Below are 19884 nucleotides of genomic sequence, written 5' to 3'. Positions count from 1 at the left end.
CTTCTGACTGTGTCTAAGAATCATGATGAATTACTGTTCAACTTCAGGGTTCGTTTTATCATATAAAATCATCTATGGTTCCCTGAACATTTTATAACCCTCTACCCTGAATAATCCCCTCCCTCTGCTTAAGTCATTCTTCAATACTTATGCTGTCCTCCTCTTAATAAGCTACTTTGATCTACCATCTCACAGACAAAATTGAGGGCTTCTTTTTTATACTCTCAAAACACTGAGTGCAAATCCCACTTTCAGTTGTCACTCTATGTGATCAATTTGCCTGTTTCCCTCTTATTTGGTTGAAGTTCCCCTAGGACATGACTGCATTTTTCTTTCTCAATACTTCTAACACTTAACACAGTGTCTGGCACAGTAGATGCATTAAGAAGTTCTTGTATGTTCAGATGGTTAATTTTGCTGCATTTATTTTTATACTCTGATGTGCCCAACACAATGCCTAACCACAGATGGAATATGAGGCGTCTTTCTTGAACTGCAAAGTTGAACCACTAAAAGGGATATTAGCATCTATTTAGGTTCACTTAGCATTAATGCTTCTATTTTTACTTAATGTTATAAAAAGAAAACTTACCAAAATTGCTCAATTTTAGAAAATTGATATGGAACAGAGTCTATGGGTTTGGAAATATAATAATAACAGCACATTATCTGGAGATAATGAGATTTTGTTTATCTCTTTTTTTCTAGCCTGCAGTTGCAGTATTCTCTGTAGGTCTTTCTGTCATGCATTCTGAAGTGTTATCTCTCATTGAGTTGACTAGAATGCAGAACCTTCCCTCTGATTATAACAACAAAATTTTTTCTAAAAAAAAAAAAACCACCCATAGTTAGATTATAGCAGGGTGTCTGTGCTCTCAAATATTTAGAAAATAAATAACATTGAGAAAATAAATACAAATGATTGCTGGTAGACTGAATACTTCTGGAATTTGAACATTTTTTCATGTGACCTTCTTTAATGACTTCAATAAGAATTTGTTATTCTCTTTTATTGTCTAAGTATTAATATTCCTCACTCTGAAATACTCTCATGAAGTTCCTAAAATTCTTGCATTCATTACTTGCACTTCAGAAAATAACATCTGGCCTGTAAACTATGAATAGGAAAAACATATTGTCGAGAGCAGAATGTAGACTTTTTCTATTTTAAATTAACTTGAATCTGAATCTGCTATACGGGAAAGTATAATACTCCACAGACTAACTTTCTGATGGAAGTGAACTGTGTGCTTCCCTCTAGAAGGACTGAGACAAAGTCATTTGCCAGCATCCAACAAACACAGACCACATGTGCTGCCTCAGGGAACCCTTATCTCATTTGGGCCTATATACTTACAAACTCTTCATACATTTCCTATGAAGAATGACTCATCAAATAAATTATTTGATCTTGAGAAAAGTCAGTCTAAATCTGGTATTTTTTAAGACTTTATAGATGGTAAAAGAATAATACTAACTTTTTGCCTTGAATGAGGAAATGACATTTGTTATAATCTTCTTTCTGAGACAGCTCCTAAGTTTTAGAGATAATTTATCTGCAGGAACCTCCAAAAGGGATGACATGTCATCATAAATATATTAGCATGTATTTATAATACTATTGATGGAAAACAATATTGGTTCAATTACTACATGTAATTTTTTATATGTTGTTCTTTTGCTGAGGGAGGTTCAGGTTCAAATTTCATTTCTGTACCATGGTGGATGGCTTCCATTTGCCCTTCCATAGCCACCCTTCACCATTCACCCAACTGTATCTGCTTTCTGCCCCGGAAAGTCCAGGTAACACAAACTAAATCAGTGGGCTCACTTCAGCTCTGATTTCCTGTTCAGCGTGGGCCAGGGAGGCATCGCTAGGAAGTCACGGTGGCTGAAGAGGGAAGTCGGTTCTTTATCCCTCTGGCTTTCTCCCTGCCAGGTATCCTCCAGCTGACTTATCAGTCCAGGGGAGGCCACAGCTCCCTCTCCAGCAGCTCCTAACACAAGGATCTCTCCAGATTTTGATAAAAACTCCTGTCAGCTTAGTCCTGCAAACAGCTTCCTGTTACTAGCTCTGGAATATTGTACCTCCCATTTTGGTTTTTCTAAATCCTGTTTTCAGTTTTGTAAATAGTCATCTGTAAAACTCTCCTAAAAATGCTAAATTTGAGTGAGTCATCTGTTTCCAGACAGGACCCCGACACATTTTAGAAAATGGATATGGAACAGAGTCTATGGGTTTGGAAATACAGTAATAACAACACATTATCTGGAGATAATGAGATTTTTGTATATTGTCCATAAACTTTGATATACAATCTTTTAATTTTTATGGAGATTTATTAGTGTTCATAAGTACGGTATCTGAATAGACACCTAATAGCAAATTTGCAGACATCCGTAATACAAGTAAAAATGAGAAATAGCCATACAACATAGACTATCTGTTCATAGACTTTGTAGTCCATAAACTTAATTTAGAAGCAAAGGATCTCATTCAGAGTCACATTTCTCATTTTTAGAACACAATTATAATTAGCTTTTCTCCCTGTTTGCCCTCTCTAAGACATCTTATAAACTACAAATTGGAATGCAAAAGCCTAAAAGCACACTGACAACAAAAGTAAGTGACACATGACAGCTAAGCAGCAAGAAAGGTAATAGAAAATATAAATAGCAGACCCAAGATTTAAAACACACAGCTGTCTAGAGCGAAAGTAAAAGTAAACATTTTCAGACACCTCAGAAGACCGCTGGAGCATCATCACACACTCCAACTCAAGGGATAAACTCATGTCTATATCTCAGGCTACATTTACCTAAGAACACAGGCATAAAAATATATTAGAAAAACCCTCTCAATGAAAATTGAATTTTGATAATTTTTTAACTTCAAGTGGCATAGTTTAGTTACCTGGGGAAAGAGAAGGATTTACAATGGAATTTTTCACACACAGATACATATCATATAAAGAGTGAACAGTATGAATTTAAATCTATCACATTTTCATTTATCCTTCTATCTACTAATTCTATTTATTCTCTGTATCCATTTCTCTTAATTTTTGACAATTTTAATCTACCTGAAGGTGGTATTTCCAACTGTTTGTTTTCTCAATTTGACTTCTTCTTTTCCGATAATTTTGTCTTCCATCCAATCTCAGACGTGAACTAGACCTTGTCATTACCGACATGTACTGGCCCACTATGATTTTGGTTTTATAAGTCAACATTTCCTGACCACTACCTCCTCTGTCTAGCTCACTTAATCTATGAAAACAACTTATCAAAGCTTAAATTTCATGGCCAATGATAGTAACCTCACTTTGAATATGTGCTCACTCCCTTTCCTTTTTTCAGTGTGCTGTGCTAGGTAAGGCCCCTACTAAAGATATTCATGTCCTGATCCCTGGATCTGCAAAGGTAACTTTATATGGCAAAAAAAAAAGAATTTTGGAAATGTGATTAAATTAAGAATCTTGAGATGGAGAGATTATTCTGGATTTTTGGTGTGGGCTTTAAGTGCAGTCATATGTATCCTTCTAAGAGAGAAGCAGAGGGAAAGTTGGCACATGGAAGAGAAGGCCCTGTGACCACGAGGGCAGAGCTCATTGTGATGCAGCCACAAGCCAAGAAATGCGGCAGCCACCAGAAGCTGGAAGAGGAAAGAAACGATTTTCCTCTGGAGCCTTAGAGGGAGTGCAGCTCTGTCAACCCGTCTATGGCCCTTGATACTGATTTTGACTTCTGGCCTCCAGAACAGTGAGAGAATAAATTCCTGTTGTTTTAAGTCACCACATTTGTGACAATTTGTTACAACTATGGGAAACAAATCAACTCAGTTTTTAGTACTTAAAATGAAAACACAACCTTAATTCCAACTCCTGCTTATTCCATACTTGCATCTATGTAACTGAACATAGTTGGGTAAAAACAATGACTGGTCCAGCTTTAAATTCACATGTTCAGTTTATGACCGAAATTATTAAGTGGGTCCTTGATGTTCCCAGCAACCCTGTTATGTTTGCTAATCTATCCGAGCATCTTGATGACAGTTGCATATCTTCTCTTCTTCCCTCCTCCATCTCCAATACTTCCTCCCTCATCTTCACTTTCATCTGATGATCTTGCTCCTTACTTCATTGAGAAAGCAGGAAACCAAAAGAAAGTTTCTGCAGAATCCTATCATGCCATCTACCCACCAACTGTCTTTCTGCCTGAAACCACAAATTATTTATGATCCTATGTAAGTGCAGCCCCTCTATTTATGCAGGACAGCCTACTCTTTGTCTATTCTGAGATAATTCTCTCTCTGTCATACATCATCAGCCTTCCCTTCTCTACTGAATTATTGCCTTTACTACTGTTATTTCATGAATCTTTAAAATTCTTAATTCCCACTTTTTTATTATCCCTTGTAGTAAAACTCTTCTAAAGATTGTCTTTTTTCATAGTCTCAGATTCTTCTTTCCTTATTCTCTCTTAAGGCATTCAAATCTGGCTTTCAGTTCATCCATTCCTCTAAAATTGCTTTGTCAGAGATCATCAATAACCTCGAGATTGCTAAAACCAATAGTCAATGATCAGCTCTCATATTTCTTGACTTACCAGAAATATTTGATGTAGTTGTACACCCCTTTCTCCCTAAACATTTTTTTCCACACTTGGCTGCTAGAATATTACATTATCTTTGGTTTTTCTCCAACGTCACTCCTTTGTCTGTTTCTTAATGTTTGAGTAACCTGAGTTCGGTCCTTGATCGTCTACTCTTTGCGTGCTTTCATTCCTTTGATAATCTCCAGCCAAGACCACTGTCCTGAACTGTGGTCTTACGTATCCAACTGTCCTGAACTGTGGTCTTAGGTATCCAGCTGTCCCGTTGATAGCTCCATTTGGGTGACAAATCCACATGTCAAACTAAATGTTTCCAAAAACTGAACTCCCGATTTCCACCTCCCTCAAACGATCTGCTTACAGCTTCCCCTATCTTGGTTGGTGAAACTCCATCTGTCTTCCCGTTCAGGTGAAAAGCATCGGAATCCCGTTTGATTTCCCTCATTCTTTAATATCCCAGCTCCACTATGTCAGGAAATCATTCTGACTTCACTTTCAGAATATACCGAAATCTAGATCCCTACTGCTTCCGGCTTCCTTTCTGCCTCTGCAGCCGCCATCTTCTCTTTCCTCTACCTCGATGCCCTGCTGAGCGGCTCCCTGTTTCTGTGCCTCTTCCTGTGCTGTCTATTCTTAACATATGAGCTGGAGCGTTCCTTCTGAGTATCGGTCAGAGCATGCCACTCTGCTCAGAACTCTTCTAATTTCACTTAGACGAAAATTCCCCAAACTTACAATGGACTACAAGTTTCCACCTGATGAAGCTCCTCTGTTACCTTTTGAGCACATTTCTAACTGTTCTTCCAACTCAGTGGCCCTTTACTGTTCCTCAAACGTGCCAGGAACACTCCAGCTCTGGGGCCTTTTTGCCCTGGCCCTCCTTCTGCTGGTTACTCTTCTGAATTATCGGCACTGCTAATTTCCTCACCTCTTTTAAGTAGTTTCACTTAAAATCCTTCTCAACCAGACATACACTAACCATCTTATTTAAAATGGCACCACAATGGAACTCTTAATTCTCCTTATCTGTTGTACATACTAAACAGCTGACTTATTTTTGTGTGTATAGTTTATTGTCGGTCTCCCTCCTCAGAAAAGTAAACTTCCCCAAAGCAAGATCTTTCTTTTGTTCCCTGATACAGTCTAAGCACTTAAAAACTTCCTGGCACATAGTAGGTGTTGAAATATTTATTTTATTGCTAGAATGAACTCAGAGTTGCTTCAGAGGTTTAAAATTTTTATCATAAAAGATATAATGAGCGTAAATTAATATAATTTTAATAAGTCATGTCAGTCTTTGAAACTAATATTAAAACTCTCATCTTTTCAAATATTTTAATTTTGAACAAAAGAACATTATTATTATCATAGGAAATTTTATTATGATGGCCTGGAAATTCACTGGTTTTATAGCAGGCTTTCTGTCTTAAAATTACACTGAAAGATGGAGCAAGCTGTCCTCTTCATCACAAACCAAGCAGGATAATATAAGATAGTTAATCTATACAGTTCATTAATGTGGTGCCATATATACATGGATTTATACAAATAACCTACACTCCATAGTTTTAGAAAGTTAAGGAAGCAGAATTTTAAAACTAATGTATATTGACTATCTAGCTTCTATATTTAAGACATTGTGCAACCTAAATTCTACTATTAAAAACTTTAGTGTTTTTGTCACTGTGTGAAGTAATTTACATGTGCTGCCTCAGTTAGTTTTCTCAACAGTTCTATCAAGTAGGTAAAAATTGTACACATTTTATATGTTAGGAGACCGAGGTGAGAAGAACTAAAGCCATCTTTTCCAAGTGGCACTAATTGAAGATGCCGGAACGGGAGCTAGATTTAGAATTCCAGACCCCAAAGCATATGTAATACCCACTACAGATTTATGTAGGAGTCTAGGTTCAAATGCCATTTTTAATTTAGGGACAGTGCTTTCTGAAAATGTAAGTTCTCAAGAAACAGAAAGCAGCTCCATAATAATGTATATAGTAGCTGTTTGGGATATCCATTCTAGAAATCCATGCATTCTGAACATAACTTGTTCTCAGCTGTTAAGACACCTTAGGCGACTTGTCACCCAGAATTTTGGCTTAACTTTTATCACATGACATTATAAAGTACAAATGTAAAATAAATGTCCTTTATCAGTAGATCTGCAGAGATCAGTCACTGGTTGTTGATTCAAGGAAATACTCACACACAAATGTGTTCTGAAATGCACACACACAAAACAAGGATTTCCGGAAGGAGAGAAAAATTCCTGTTATCCACAATGGATATGAGGTTGAAATAGAATTCAGTGAAAAATAAAAAGTCTAGCAAAATTCATAGAGTTAGGCCTGACGAAAAGCTTAAGTAATAGGAATCTATAATTCACGCTCACAATTGTGAAATGTCACTGAGGAGGTCTCCAAACAAATATGCTTTGTGGTGGGCGAATCTTTATGGAAAGTATGAGGGGGATTCTTCCATTTTAAGATACTTAGAGCGGCAAAATATGTAACCACTGGCGGCAGTTCCAAAGCCTTTGAAGAACTACAGGATGACAGTCTGGCTCTGCTCAAATGTAGTTCCCGGATTTTATCTGCAATTATTTACATGTGAGTCATTCTTGATGTGTATTTACTCTGAAACAGCGAAAGATTACATTTCAAAATAAAGAAAGTGTCTTTTTCCAAGGTATTTATTGACCTTAAAAATCTAACTAAAATTATTCTTCAAAAATATTTAGTGATTTTCAGCAATCAGTAGAGGGATAAATTAAAATTGAACAATTAATAAGCTAAATAATCATAAAAATGAGAAAAACAAGTTTATGTTTGGATATATATTTAGATTTAGGATTTATATTTAGTAATTAAAATGTAAATGAAAATCTGATGACCATGAATTTACAAATGTTTGATTTCTGTTGAGAAAATTGTGTTCCAGTACTGGTATAATCTGTTTTTAAAACAGCTTTGTTGAGATATAGTTCAAATACCATAAAACACACCCACTCCAAGTGTACGGTTTGATGGTCCTTAGTGTATTCAGAGTTGTGCATCTATCACCACAATACATTTTTATATATTGTCATCACCTCTAGAAGAAACCTTACAGCCATTAGCTATCACACCCAATCATCCCACCCTGGCCTCCCTAGGCAGCCACTCATCTAGTTTCTGTCTATAGATTTGCTGATTCTGAGCATTGTATATAAATGGAATTATACAATATGTTGTCTTTTGTGACTGACTTTTGTCTTAGCATTATGTTTTCAAGGTTCATCCATGTTGTAACACATCAATATTGCATTATTTTCTATTGCCAAATAGTATTTTGTTGTAGGAATAAACTTCCTTTTGTTTATTCATTAATCAGTTAAAGGATCTTTGTATTATTCCTACTTCTTGTTCTGATGAATAATGCTACTATGAACGTTAGTGTACACGTTTTTGTGGGGACATGTTTTTATTCCTCTTGGGTATATACCTAAGAGCGAGATTGCTGGCTCAGATAGTAACTCTGTATTTAGCCTTTTGAGGAAGAAGTGCCCGATGTTTTTCTAAGTTGCTGCATCATTTTACATTTTACCAGCGTCGTATGAGGGTTCCAATTTCTCTTTATCTTTTTCAACACTTAGATCTGTCTTTTTTATTATACCCATCCTAGTAGGCATGAATGACATTGTGACTTTTGCCTTGCATTTCCCTGGTGACTATTGATGTTGAACATCTTTTCATATGCTTTTGGTTGTCTATGCATCTTTGGAGAAATTTCTATTCAGATTCTTTGCCCATATTTTAATTGGATTGGTTGCCTTTTCATTGTTAAATTGCAAGAGTTCTTTATATATTCTAGATACAAGTCGTGTGTGTGTGTGTGTGTGTGTGTGTATAAAGTTCTATATATAATTTGCAAATATTTTCTCCCATTTTGTGGGTTGTACTTTCATTTTCTGGATGGCCTCAAAGTACAAAAGTTTTTAATTTCAATGAAGTCCAATTTACCTATTTTTTTCTTTTGTCATTTATGCTTTCAGTAGACTTTGCCTAACCTGAAGTTATGAAGATTTACTTCTATGCTTACTTCTAAGAGCTTTATAGTTTTAGCTTGTACTTTTAGGTCTTTGGTCCATTTGGGATCCATCTTATGTATGATGTGAGGGAGGAGCCCAACTTTATTATTTTGCATGTAGATATCCAGGTGTTTATTGCTATTTGTTAAAAAGACAGTTGTTTCCCGTATAAATGGCCTTGAAACTCTTGATGAAAATCGGTTGACCCTAAGCATGAGGGTTTATTTTTGGACTCTAATTTCGATTCCATTGATCTGTATGTCTATTCTTATGCCAGCACCATATTATCTTTACTAGTGTGGTTTTATACTATGTTTTAAAATCAGGATGTGTAGGTCCTCCAATTTTATTTTTCTTTTTTGAAAATAGTTTTGGCTATTCTTTGTCCTGGCATTTTGTTGTGAATTTTAAGTTAAGCTTCTTAATGACCACATTGAATATGTACACCAATTTGGGGAATATGACCATGATAAAAATATTACATGTTCCGATCTATGAACATGGGATGTCTTTCTTTAATTTCTTTCAATCATGTTTTATAGTTTCAACCTACAAATTTTGCACTTCTTTTAATATTTTTAAGCATTTTATTCTTTTGTATCCTATTGTAAATGAAATTGTTTTCTTAATTTCATTTCAAAATATTTATTGCTAGTGTGTGAAAATAGAATTGATTCTTCTATATTGATGTTGTATATCCAAACACTCTGAACTTATTAGTTTTAATAGTTTTCTTTCAGTGCATTCATTAGGATTTTCTATATGCAAGATCACGCCATCTACAAATGGAAATAATTTTACCTCTTCCTTTCCAATTCTGGCATTTTAAGTTTCATTTTCTTGCCTAATTTCCCTGGTTATAGTCTCCAGTACAATGTTGAATTAATGGAGCAAGGGTAGACATCACCATCTCGTTCCTTTCTCTGGGGGAAACATTCAGTCTTTTACCATTGTGTGTTTTTAGCTGGGGGATTTTGTAGATGCTCTTTATCAGGTACAGGAAGTTCCCTTGTGTTTCTAGTTGGTTGAGTGCTTTCATCATAAAGAAATTAGATTTTGTCAAAACTTGTTCTGCATCTATTGAGATAATTATGTGGTTTTTGCCCTTTATTTCCTTTGAAATGGTGTATTACATTAATTGATTTTCTAAGGTTAAACTGACTTTGCATCCCTGATGTAAATCCCTCTCATTTATGATGTATAATCATTTTTATGGGTTGCTGGATTTGGTTTCCTAGTATTTGGTTGAGAATTTTGTGTATGTATTCATAAGAGATATTGATGTGCCATTTTCTTTCCTTTTCTTAAAGACTTTTTTTTAGAGCAATTTTGGGTTCACAGGAAAATTGGGAGGATGGTACAGAGATTTCCCGTATTTCCCCTGCTCTCACACATAGCCAGTCTCATTGTCAACATCCCCTAAAAGACTGGTATATTTGTTACAACTGATAATCCTACACTGACACATTATAAATCACTCAAAGTCCATAGTTCACATTAGGGTTCACTCTTGGTATTGTACGTTCTGTGGGTTTGGACCAATGTATAATGACATGTATCCATTATTATAGTATCATACGAAGAATTTTTATGGCCCTAAAAATTCTCTGTGCTCCAAAATTCATCCCTACCCCCACCCCAACTCCCAGCAAGCACTGATATTTTTTACTGTCTCTATAGTTTTGCCTTTTCCAGAATGTCATATACAGTTGACCCTTGAACAACATGGGTTTGAACTGCAGAGGTCCACTGATGTGTGTATTTTTTCAACTAAGCACAGATGGAAAATACAATATTCATGAGATGTGAAACCTGTGTATATAGAGGGTTGACTTTAGATACACAGGTTCTCCAGTGCTGACTGCAAGACTCAAGTGCACATGGATGTTGGTATACACAGGGCTCCTGGAACCAGTCACCTGTAGGGCAAGAGGCAAAACTATACAGATAGTAAAACAAATCAGTGGTTGCCACGGTTTAGGGTCAGGGTAGGGATGAATTTTGAAGCACAGGCTGTAATTGGAATCATACAGTGTATAGTCTTCAGATGGCATTAGTTTTGGTAGTATGTATCTTTATAGGAATTTCTCCATTTCATGCAAGTTACCTAATTTGTTGGTGCTCCATTATCCAAAGTATTTCCTTATAATCCTTTTTGTTTTCTTTTAAAGTCAGTAATAATATCCTCTTTTATCCCTGGTTTTGATAATTTGGCTGTTTCTCATTTTTTCTTGCTGAGCTTAAAAGGTGTTTTTTTTTTTTTTTTTTCCAATTTTGTCGATCTTTTCAAAGACCTTTTCAAAGCCAACTTTTGGCAGTGTGGATTTTCTCTGTTGTTTTTCTATCCTCCATGTCATTAATTTCCTCTCTGATCTTTCTTAGTCTCTTCATTCTGCTTGTTTTTGGTTTCATTTGCTCTTCTACCAATGTCTTACAGTAAAATTGAGATTCTTGATTAATGATCTTTTTTTTAAAAAAGGTATTTATAACCACAAATTTCTTCTAAGCAAGATTTTAGCAGTAGATCATAAATTTTGGTGTGTTGTGTATTTATTTTAATTTATATTAATATTCATATTAATTTCTCTTGTGATTTTCTTGACCTATTATTTAGAAACATGTTAATTTCTGCATATTTATGGCTTTCTCTCATTTCTTTCTGTTTTTAATGTCCAATTTCAAAATTAGAGAAAAAAATCATGGTTGGAGAAGAAACTATGGTTTCAAACCTTTTACATTTATTGAGGCTTATTTTATGGCATAGATCTATCCTAGCAAATGTTCCATGTGTGCTTGAGAACATGTATTCTGCTGTTGTTGGCTGGAATTTCTGTAGTTATCTCTTAGGTGTGATTGGTTTACAATCTTGTTCAAGCATTCTGTTTCCTTGTTGTTCTTCTGCATTATTATTCATTCATTTTTCAAAGTGGGGTATTGATGTCTCCAGATATTACTCTCAACTAATAAGGACTCATTCCTTGACCAAACTTGAGTCACCCTCCTCTAGGCCCTTTTCCCAGCTAGGCCTCAAACTTAGTCTGCTGCCTTCCTCTGGCTTGCCAAGAACAGTTTTAATAAGGAATCTTGCTAAGCAAATTGAGCAAGAATCCCTGTACCCCTAATCAAGTTCCTTTTAATAATTTTCCGTCCACAGACCCTCCTCACTCTCCTGGTTGGTGGTGGCAGCCCTCCTCACTCCCCTGGTTGGTCTTCTTGACTTGTCTCTCCTAATATGCAACCTCCACCCTATGATTGATCAGGGAGGTGGGCAATTAGGGTTCCAATATTCTGGGCCTGCCACACCTGGTGTAGAGTCTTTGTCCTACGAATAAGGGCTGGATGAAGCAAGGTAGCCCCCAACCTTTAGCCAAACTTGCTTGAAATTTACCTTCTGCAATAGAGAGCTGAAAGTAGGGAGGGAGATGGAGCTAAGAAATGCTGGCTCCTGACTCTCCCAGGAAGATACTGTATCTCTTCCTATGGAGTTTGAAGGTAGAGGAGAGAGAAACTGTCTTTTTTCTTTCTTTCTTTCTTTCTTTTTTTTTTTTTTTTTGATCACATCTACCTAGAGTGGAGCTTCTGTCATGCTAAGCTGGGGGAAAGAAAGATAAGAGTAGGTTGTGGCCCCAGTGTCAGACTCTTGCTATTCCTACCAAGATGAGTAGACATCCTTGAATAAATGTTTCTTCATTTGGCTGGGCCCAGTGGCTCATACCTATAATCCCAGCACTTTGGGAGGCCAAGGTGGGCAGATCATCTGAGGTCAGGAGTTCGAGACCAGCCTGGCTAACATGGCAAAATCCCATCTCTACAAAAAAATACAAAAATTAGCTGGGGTGTGACAACATGCACCTGTAATCCTAGGTACTCGAAAGACTTAGGCATGAGAATCGCTTGAACCTGGGAAGCAAAGGTTGCAGTGAGCCAAAATCTCACCACTGCCCTCCATCCTGGGCTACAGAGTAAGACTCTGTCTCAAAACAAAATAAAATAAAATAAAAAAATAAAAAAAAGTTTCTCCATTTGCTATATATCTTTAGGACAATTTTCAAAAATTTTAAATTGTTGGTTTTCAAGTACCACATGTTTTCACTTATAAGTGGGAACTAAACATTGGATACATGTGGCATAAAGATAGATAGCAACAGTAGAAACTAAGAACTACTTGGGAGAAGCGAGGGGGCAAGGATTGAAAAACTAACCATTGGGTACTATGATCACTACCTGGTGACTGGATCAATTATATCCCAAACATCAGCATCACACAATATACTCACATAGCACATGTGATGGTTAATACTGAGTGGCAACTTCAATGGATTAAAGGATGCAATATTGGTCCTGGGTGTGTCTGTGAGAGTGTTGCCAAAGGAGATTAATAGTTGAGTTAATGGGCTGGGAAAGACAGACCCACCCTTAATCGGGTGGACACCATCTAATCAGCTGCCAGCAAATATAAAGCAGGCAGAAAAATATGAAGCAGCAAGACAGACCTAGCCTCCCAGCCTACATCTTTGTCCCATACTGGATGCTTCCTGCCCTCGAACATCGGACTCCAGGTTCTTCAGTTTTGGGACTCATATTGGCTCTTCTTGCTCCTCAGCTTGCAGATGGCCTATTGTGGGACCTTGTGATCATGTGAGTTAATATTAACTCCCCTTTACATACATATATATATATATATATCCTATTAGTTCTGTCCTTCGAAGAGAACCCTGACTAATACAGCACACCTGTACATGGACCTTCTCAATCTAACATAAAAATTGAAATTATTTTTAAAAATTAAAAAAAAAAACCAACAAACTTCTTTAAAAAAAAAAAGACTTTCACCAATTATGGCAAGACTAGTGGGTCTGTGGAGTCCTTCTTGCCACAATTCTGGAATTGGATCTCCAATCTGAATTTAATACTGACTTTATTGTTTTTATTTTTTATTTTTTTGTGACAGAGTTTCACTCCTGTTGCACAGGCTAGAGTGCAATTGCATGACCTTGGCTCACTGCAACCTCTGCCTCCTGGATTCAAGCGATTCTCCTGCCTCAGCCTCCCAAGTAGCTGGGATTACAGGCTTGCACCACCATGCCCTGCTAATTTTGTATTTTTAGTAGAGAGGAGGTTTCACCATGTTGGTCAGGCTGGTCTCGAACTCCTGACCTCATGATCCGCCCACCTCGGCTTTCCAAAGTGCTGGGCGTACAGGTGTGAGCTACCACACTTGGCCAATGCTGACTTTAAATAATGGTTGCCTGGACGTCAAAATATGATTTAATGTAACTTCAATATATAAATGTATTTGTTTAGGAATTATAACTTATATTAGGTTACTCAATCTTCTGAGAATATTTTATTTATCTCAATATGCATATAGGTAGATAGCTAGATAGGAGCTTGTTAAATGAATAGGTACTCAGTGAGAGAAAAAAATATGTAGAGTTTTAAATGGCCTAATTCTCTTTTTGTTTGTTTTGTTTTTGAGACAGAGTCTCACTCTATTGTCCAGGCTGGAGTGCAGTGGCATGACCTCAGCTCACTGCAACCTCTGTCCCCTAATGTACAAGCAATTCTCATGCCTCAGCCTCCCGAGTAGCTGCGATTACAGGCGCATGCCACCATGCCAGGCTAACTTTTTGTATTTTTAGTAGAGACAAGGTTTCATCATATTGACCAGGCTGGTCTTGGACTCCTGACCTCAGGTGATCTGCCTGCCTCAGCCTCCCAAAGAACTGGGATTACAGGCATGAGCCATCGTGCCTGGCCCTGGTCTCCATTCTTTATCTTTCCCTATATTTAGGCCCTTTCACCATGTAACACTGGTTTGACCTACCCTGTGACTATGGCCTCAGCCTTGTGATTTGCTGCAGCCAATTGAATATAAGCAAACATGACACACGGAAAACTTGAACAGTGTTTACTTGAATAGGCTGGCTTGCTCTTTCCCGTCGGCAGTCACCGCAAGAATAGGCTGGGCTGGGCTGCTGAAGAATGAGACACATGGAATAGAATGGAGTTGCCCAGTCATACTGGTTGAGACCTTTCTATATCAGAGCAGTAAGCCAGCCCCTAGACATAAGGAAGCCCAGCAGAAGTCAGCAGAGCTCTTAGGCAATTCACAGCTGCCTGCAGGGTGAGCCACTGAGCTCAGCTGAGCTGAACCTGTACTGTATCAGCTGAACCCACAGACTCGTAAGCTTAGGTCTTTTTTGTTATTTGCCACTGAGGTTTTGTAGTTGTGTGTTATAGTTGAAAATCATCAATTGTTAGAAGACTTTACTATGCATGCTATTTTCAGTTTAAAACTCAATATTATTTTGACTGAGTGAATAATGAATACATGACCAAATTTTTAAAAAGGAAAAAATTTTAAAATTGTATAATTATAAAAATATAAGCCATTAAAGATTCTTGTAAATTTCTATGTAAAATTATAAAAATAATAATGGAATCACTTAAAAATATATTTGAATCTTATTCACTACCCATGGATAGATGATGAAATTATTTTATCTAATTGCTAAATTTTATTATTTATACTTTTAAAATATAAATTTAAAGTTTTATATGTTTAAAAATACAGTTCTTTTGAAAAATTATTTATATTATTGTATTTATAGTCTGTGATATAGAATGGTCTAAACTAGTATTATAAATTGGTGGCATTCTGTTTTATAACCAAAATCATCTTGGTTATCTAGTTCTGCTTCTGTTTTTTAATAGGAATGTTTCTTATTTATCAGACTTTTGGGATGATTTCTGTTTTCTTTAATTCTTTATTTTCACTACTTTTTTGGTCTCCTAATGCTAAGTTCTCTCATATTTGAGAATGTCTGACTGCTGCCTTTATGTCTGAACTATAATGAGGCTGCCTGTGTAAAGGAAGGTTACAAATCCTTCACTAGGGACATTAGCTATTGACTTAGAAGATTTTTCAATATAAGTCAGTAAAAGAAAAAATTCCGTGTCAGTTGCTTACATATTATGCCTGGGTTTCTGTAAAGTTTTTTCTTTACTTTAATATTAAACTTTAAAAAGTAGGTGAATGCATATCAGTTTCTATATCAGTTTTTCCTAGAAATCAATGTGATATATTTTTTGTTCTTCAGATTCAATCATCTCAAAGAAAACTACTCAAATATATCTTTGCATTTTTTTAAAGTTTATGTGGTTATTGTCTTTACTTCGGGGCCACCAATTCCACTTCTATTTCCATGCCTCAGCCTGTGCCCTAATCCTCTCTATTAAATACTCTCTAATTGATTTAATGTCTTCGTGTTTTTATTTTGTATTCTCTAATCTATAAAATTCCTTTTACTTGATCACTTAGTCTTATCTATGCCCATTTTGCCTTTCATCCCAATTTATTTGTTAATAAAAATAGTTTTGTTCTTCCTTGTTTTATGATGATAGCTTTCCAATATTCCTCTTCATTTCATTGGGATTTTACCTTTCAGAACGTATTTGATTGAACTTGCATGCTTCTTATTTCCTTTAATTATTACACTGTCTTGCAGGATGCTCTTCTCTTCCCTGGTTATTCACTCTTCCAGACAGGAGTGTGTGTATTTTGCATACTCCATTCTTTTCTAATCTCCAAAAAAAATCTGCTTTGGTATATTTGAAAAATTGTCAAATAGTTTTTCTTTTTCTCACCTTTCTAATACAGAAAATCATAGTCAAGATCAGTTTACCCGCAGTGGAAGCCCCTGAAGCCATGACTGGCATGCACATTGAGGTGATTGGGCAAATCGCTGGAGGCTGAGTGTGGACTGCATGAGACTTGAGAAACTCTCGGAACTGATAGTCTCAGGGATGCCCCTTCTGCCCCTGCCACGCTTTTGTGATTAGATCTCCAAGTAAACTCTCTCTACTCTCCCTTCCCAACGTAGGTTCTCAGAGTAAAAAGGAAAGAAAAATCCTCTCATGTTTCTAATCGGGGGAGAAGAAAAATATGTATTTTGAAATATGTCCAAAGCATTCTCTATAACGAGACCTACTCCTTAGGGAAAAACTTGACCATAGCCTTATCTGGCTTGTGAGAAGGGCAATGAAGCAACTCCAGCTACTCTAGTCTTCTTGTCTCATCTAAAAGAAGGTTGGGTGAAAAAGCTAAGAGATACTTTTAAGGTCAGAGACCTTAAAATTTGGCAGCTTGAGCCAGAAGTTCTACTTGCATTTATATACTGGGTGAATCCTTATTGATACTCTTTTTTTTTCTGTGTTTATCTTAGTTATCCTAGTCAGAGGTTTATGAATTTTGTTGATCTTGTCAAAGATCAATTTTTGGGTTACTGATTTTCTGGGTTTTGTTTTCTATTTTAAGTTTCATTATCTCTGCTCTAATTTTATTTACATTGCTTGATTTAGAATTAAACTATTCTTTATCTAGTTTGCTAACATGGAAGCTCAAATTATTAATGTTACATTCTGTCTTTCTTAATATATGTACTTAATGTTTTAAATTTCCCTGTAAGCTCTGCTTTTTCTGCATCTCACAGATTTTGACAAGCTGTATTTTCATTTTCATTTACTTCAAAATATTTGTAATTTCTGTTGACATTCTTTCCTCTGTGAGTAATTTAGACATATATTTTTAAATATTTTTAATGTTTCATTCCCTGGCCTTTTTCATTTTTGATTTTGTGATTTATTTTGTATCATGTGAATATAATATGCCCAATAGAATTTTAAATATATATTTATTCCCCTCAGTATTTTCTGAGATTCTCGGCTTTGTAGCTTGTTGTTTCTGTCATTAACTTTGGGAAATTCTCAGCCACTATTACTTCATATATTTCTTCTGATCTGTTTTCTCTTGCTTCTATTTCTGATATTCCAACTATACATGTTATACATTTGAAATTGTTCCACAATTTTGTTCTTTTTAAAAATCTTTTCTGTTTGTATTTCAGCTTGAATAGTTTCTATTGACATATCTTCAAGCTCATTAATTTTTCCTGGGCCAAATCCAGTTTATTGATAATCTCATCAAATGAATTTTTCATCTTTATTGGTTAATTTTTTATTTCTAACAGGTTATTTTTGGTAGTTTCACAGGGGTTCCGTCTCTCTGTTTATACTTCCCATTTGTTTTTTGTCTACTTTTTTTTATTAGAACTATTAACATGTTGATCACAGTTAATTTCCTATCTGACAATTCCACAGTGTGTGTTATATCTGAGCCTAGTTCTTATATTTGCTTTGTCTTTTCAGGCTGTGTTTTTTTCCTGCCTTTTTAACATGTCATAAAATTTTTTGTGAAAAGCTGGACTTAATGTATTGGAGAATTGAAACTGAGGTAAGTAGACCTTCAGTGTGAAGTTTTGTTGTTCTGCCTAGGACTCCTGCTTATGTTTACTGTTTACTTTAGCTTCAGGTGCCAGAGGCTTCAAATATGTCTAGTGTTTTTATTTTTGTCTCTCCTGATGTCTTTGGGCTTCTTTAGACCCCGCTTCCCTCCTTAACTGGAGTCTGCATCTTGCCTCTCTTTCAATTACAGCCCACTGTTATTACTTGGAAGCCCTGCTGAGGTGGTGATAAGGTTCGGGACTACAGAAGCATTCTGTACTCTACAATTATATCTTAGTCTTGTTCCCTAATCTGTTCCCTGGTCTCTGACTTAAAAGTATCTCTTAGCTTTTTCACCCAACCTTCCTTTAGAAGAGACAAGAAGGCTAGAGTAGCTGGAGTTGCTTAGTTGCCCTTTTCACAAGTCAGATAAGGCTATGGTCAAGTTTTCCTCTATGGAGTAGGTGTTGTTATACAGAACGCTTTGGACGTATTTCAAAATACATACTTTTCCTCTCCTCCTGTCAGAAACATGAAAGGATTTTTGTTTCGTTTTTACTTTAAGAACCTAGGTTGGGAAGAGAGAGGAGAGAGAGTTTTTTTGGAGGTCTAATCACAAAAGCGTGGCAGGGGCAGTGGGGTGTCCCTGAGACTATGAGTTCCGAGAGTTTTTCAGTCTCATGCAGTCCACACTCAGCCTCCAGCAATTTGCCCGGTCACTTCTCAATGTGCATGCCAGGCATGGCTTCAGGGGCTTCCACTCCGGGTAAACTGTTCTTGACTATGATTTTCTGTATTTACCTGTCTTCTAGATTTTGGGGTGGAGTTTCGCCATGCAACCTCAATTTTATGATGGGTCAAAGAAGTCATTTATTTTCAGTTAATTCTGTGTTTTATTGTTGTAAGAACAGGAATAATGACTTCCAGGTTATTTACATGTCTGAGATGAAACTGGAAACCCCAACATCTTTATCTTCTTATCTGGACCTGTTTACCTTTTCTTCTGAGCCATAGATTTCTATATAGTGAGGCTATGAAAGGCACAAGTAAGAAGGGGAAAGCTAAACTAAGAGTAGATCTTTACTGAACCTGTTTTTTACTCTTTTCTGCGATTTTGTTGAATATTCTCTACCATGAATTACTCTATTCCCCTGGTGATAATTCATCTTCAACTTGAATACTTATTTATTGTAAAGTCTTGGATGTTCCTTCTTAATTCTGTTGATATCCTCAGTACCACCTGTCAAAGAGTAGAGACTAGGTTATGAGATTCCCAGAGCTAAGCCTCAATCTTCTACTTCTTTCGTTGCCTTTCTTTTTTAAAAATTATTATCATTTTCTCCTCTCATTCCCCTGCCCTTCTGAAATTTATGGCAAGGAATTGTTTCATTTTGTTTATTTAATTACTGGTAGTGGGGTTTATTTTTTTCACTGAGTTTAAAAAATTTTGTCAATTATCTATTGCAGTTGGAAGATTCTGTGCCTGTTGTCAAGGTGACACTCCCCAGAATTTTAAAGAGAAGTTTTAAAGTAGGATGCTTTGGCTAGTATTTGCAGAAACATATACACTTTTTTTACATGATAAGGAAAACAACAGATATTTATTCTTCATCCCAGGGAGAAAAAAACCCTTGGAGGAATAATTCAGAGGCAACATCCTTAACGGGTGATCAGTAGACACAAGACTCATCCCAGTGAGCCACTGGTTCTGGCAGCTGTGTGACTTCGGACAGGGATATCTACAATCTTTCAATATTGTTTGTGCACCAACTGCATTCTCCACGTTGTATTACTGCAGATTTATTGATGAGTAAAGCAAATTCCTACCCTCAAGGAGTTTGCAAGCAAAAGAGTGAAATAATGATGAAAGTACAGTGTTCCACTGTCTTTTCGTGTGCTCAGAGATTACTTTCTTA

Source organism: Pan paniscus, chromosome 3 (genome assembly GCF_029289425.2).
Source record: "Pan paniscus chromosome 3, NHGRI_mPanPan1-v2.0_pri, whole genome shotgun sequence".
NCBI lineage: Eukaryota > Metazoa > Chordata > Mammalia > Primates > Hominidae > Pan > Pan paniscus.
This window is presented reverse-complemented; position numbering follows the sequence as displayed.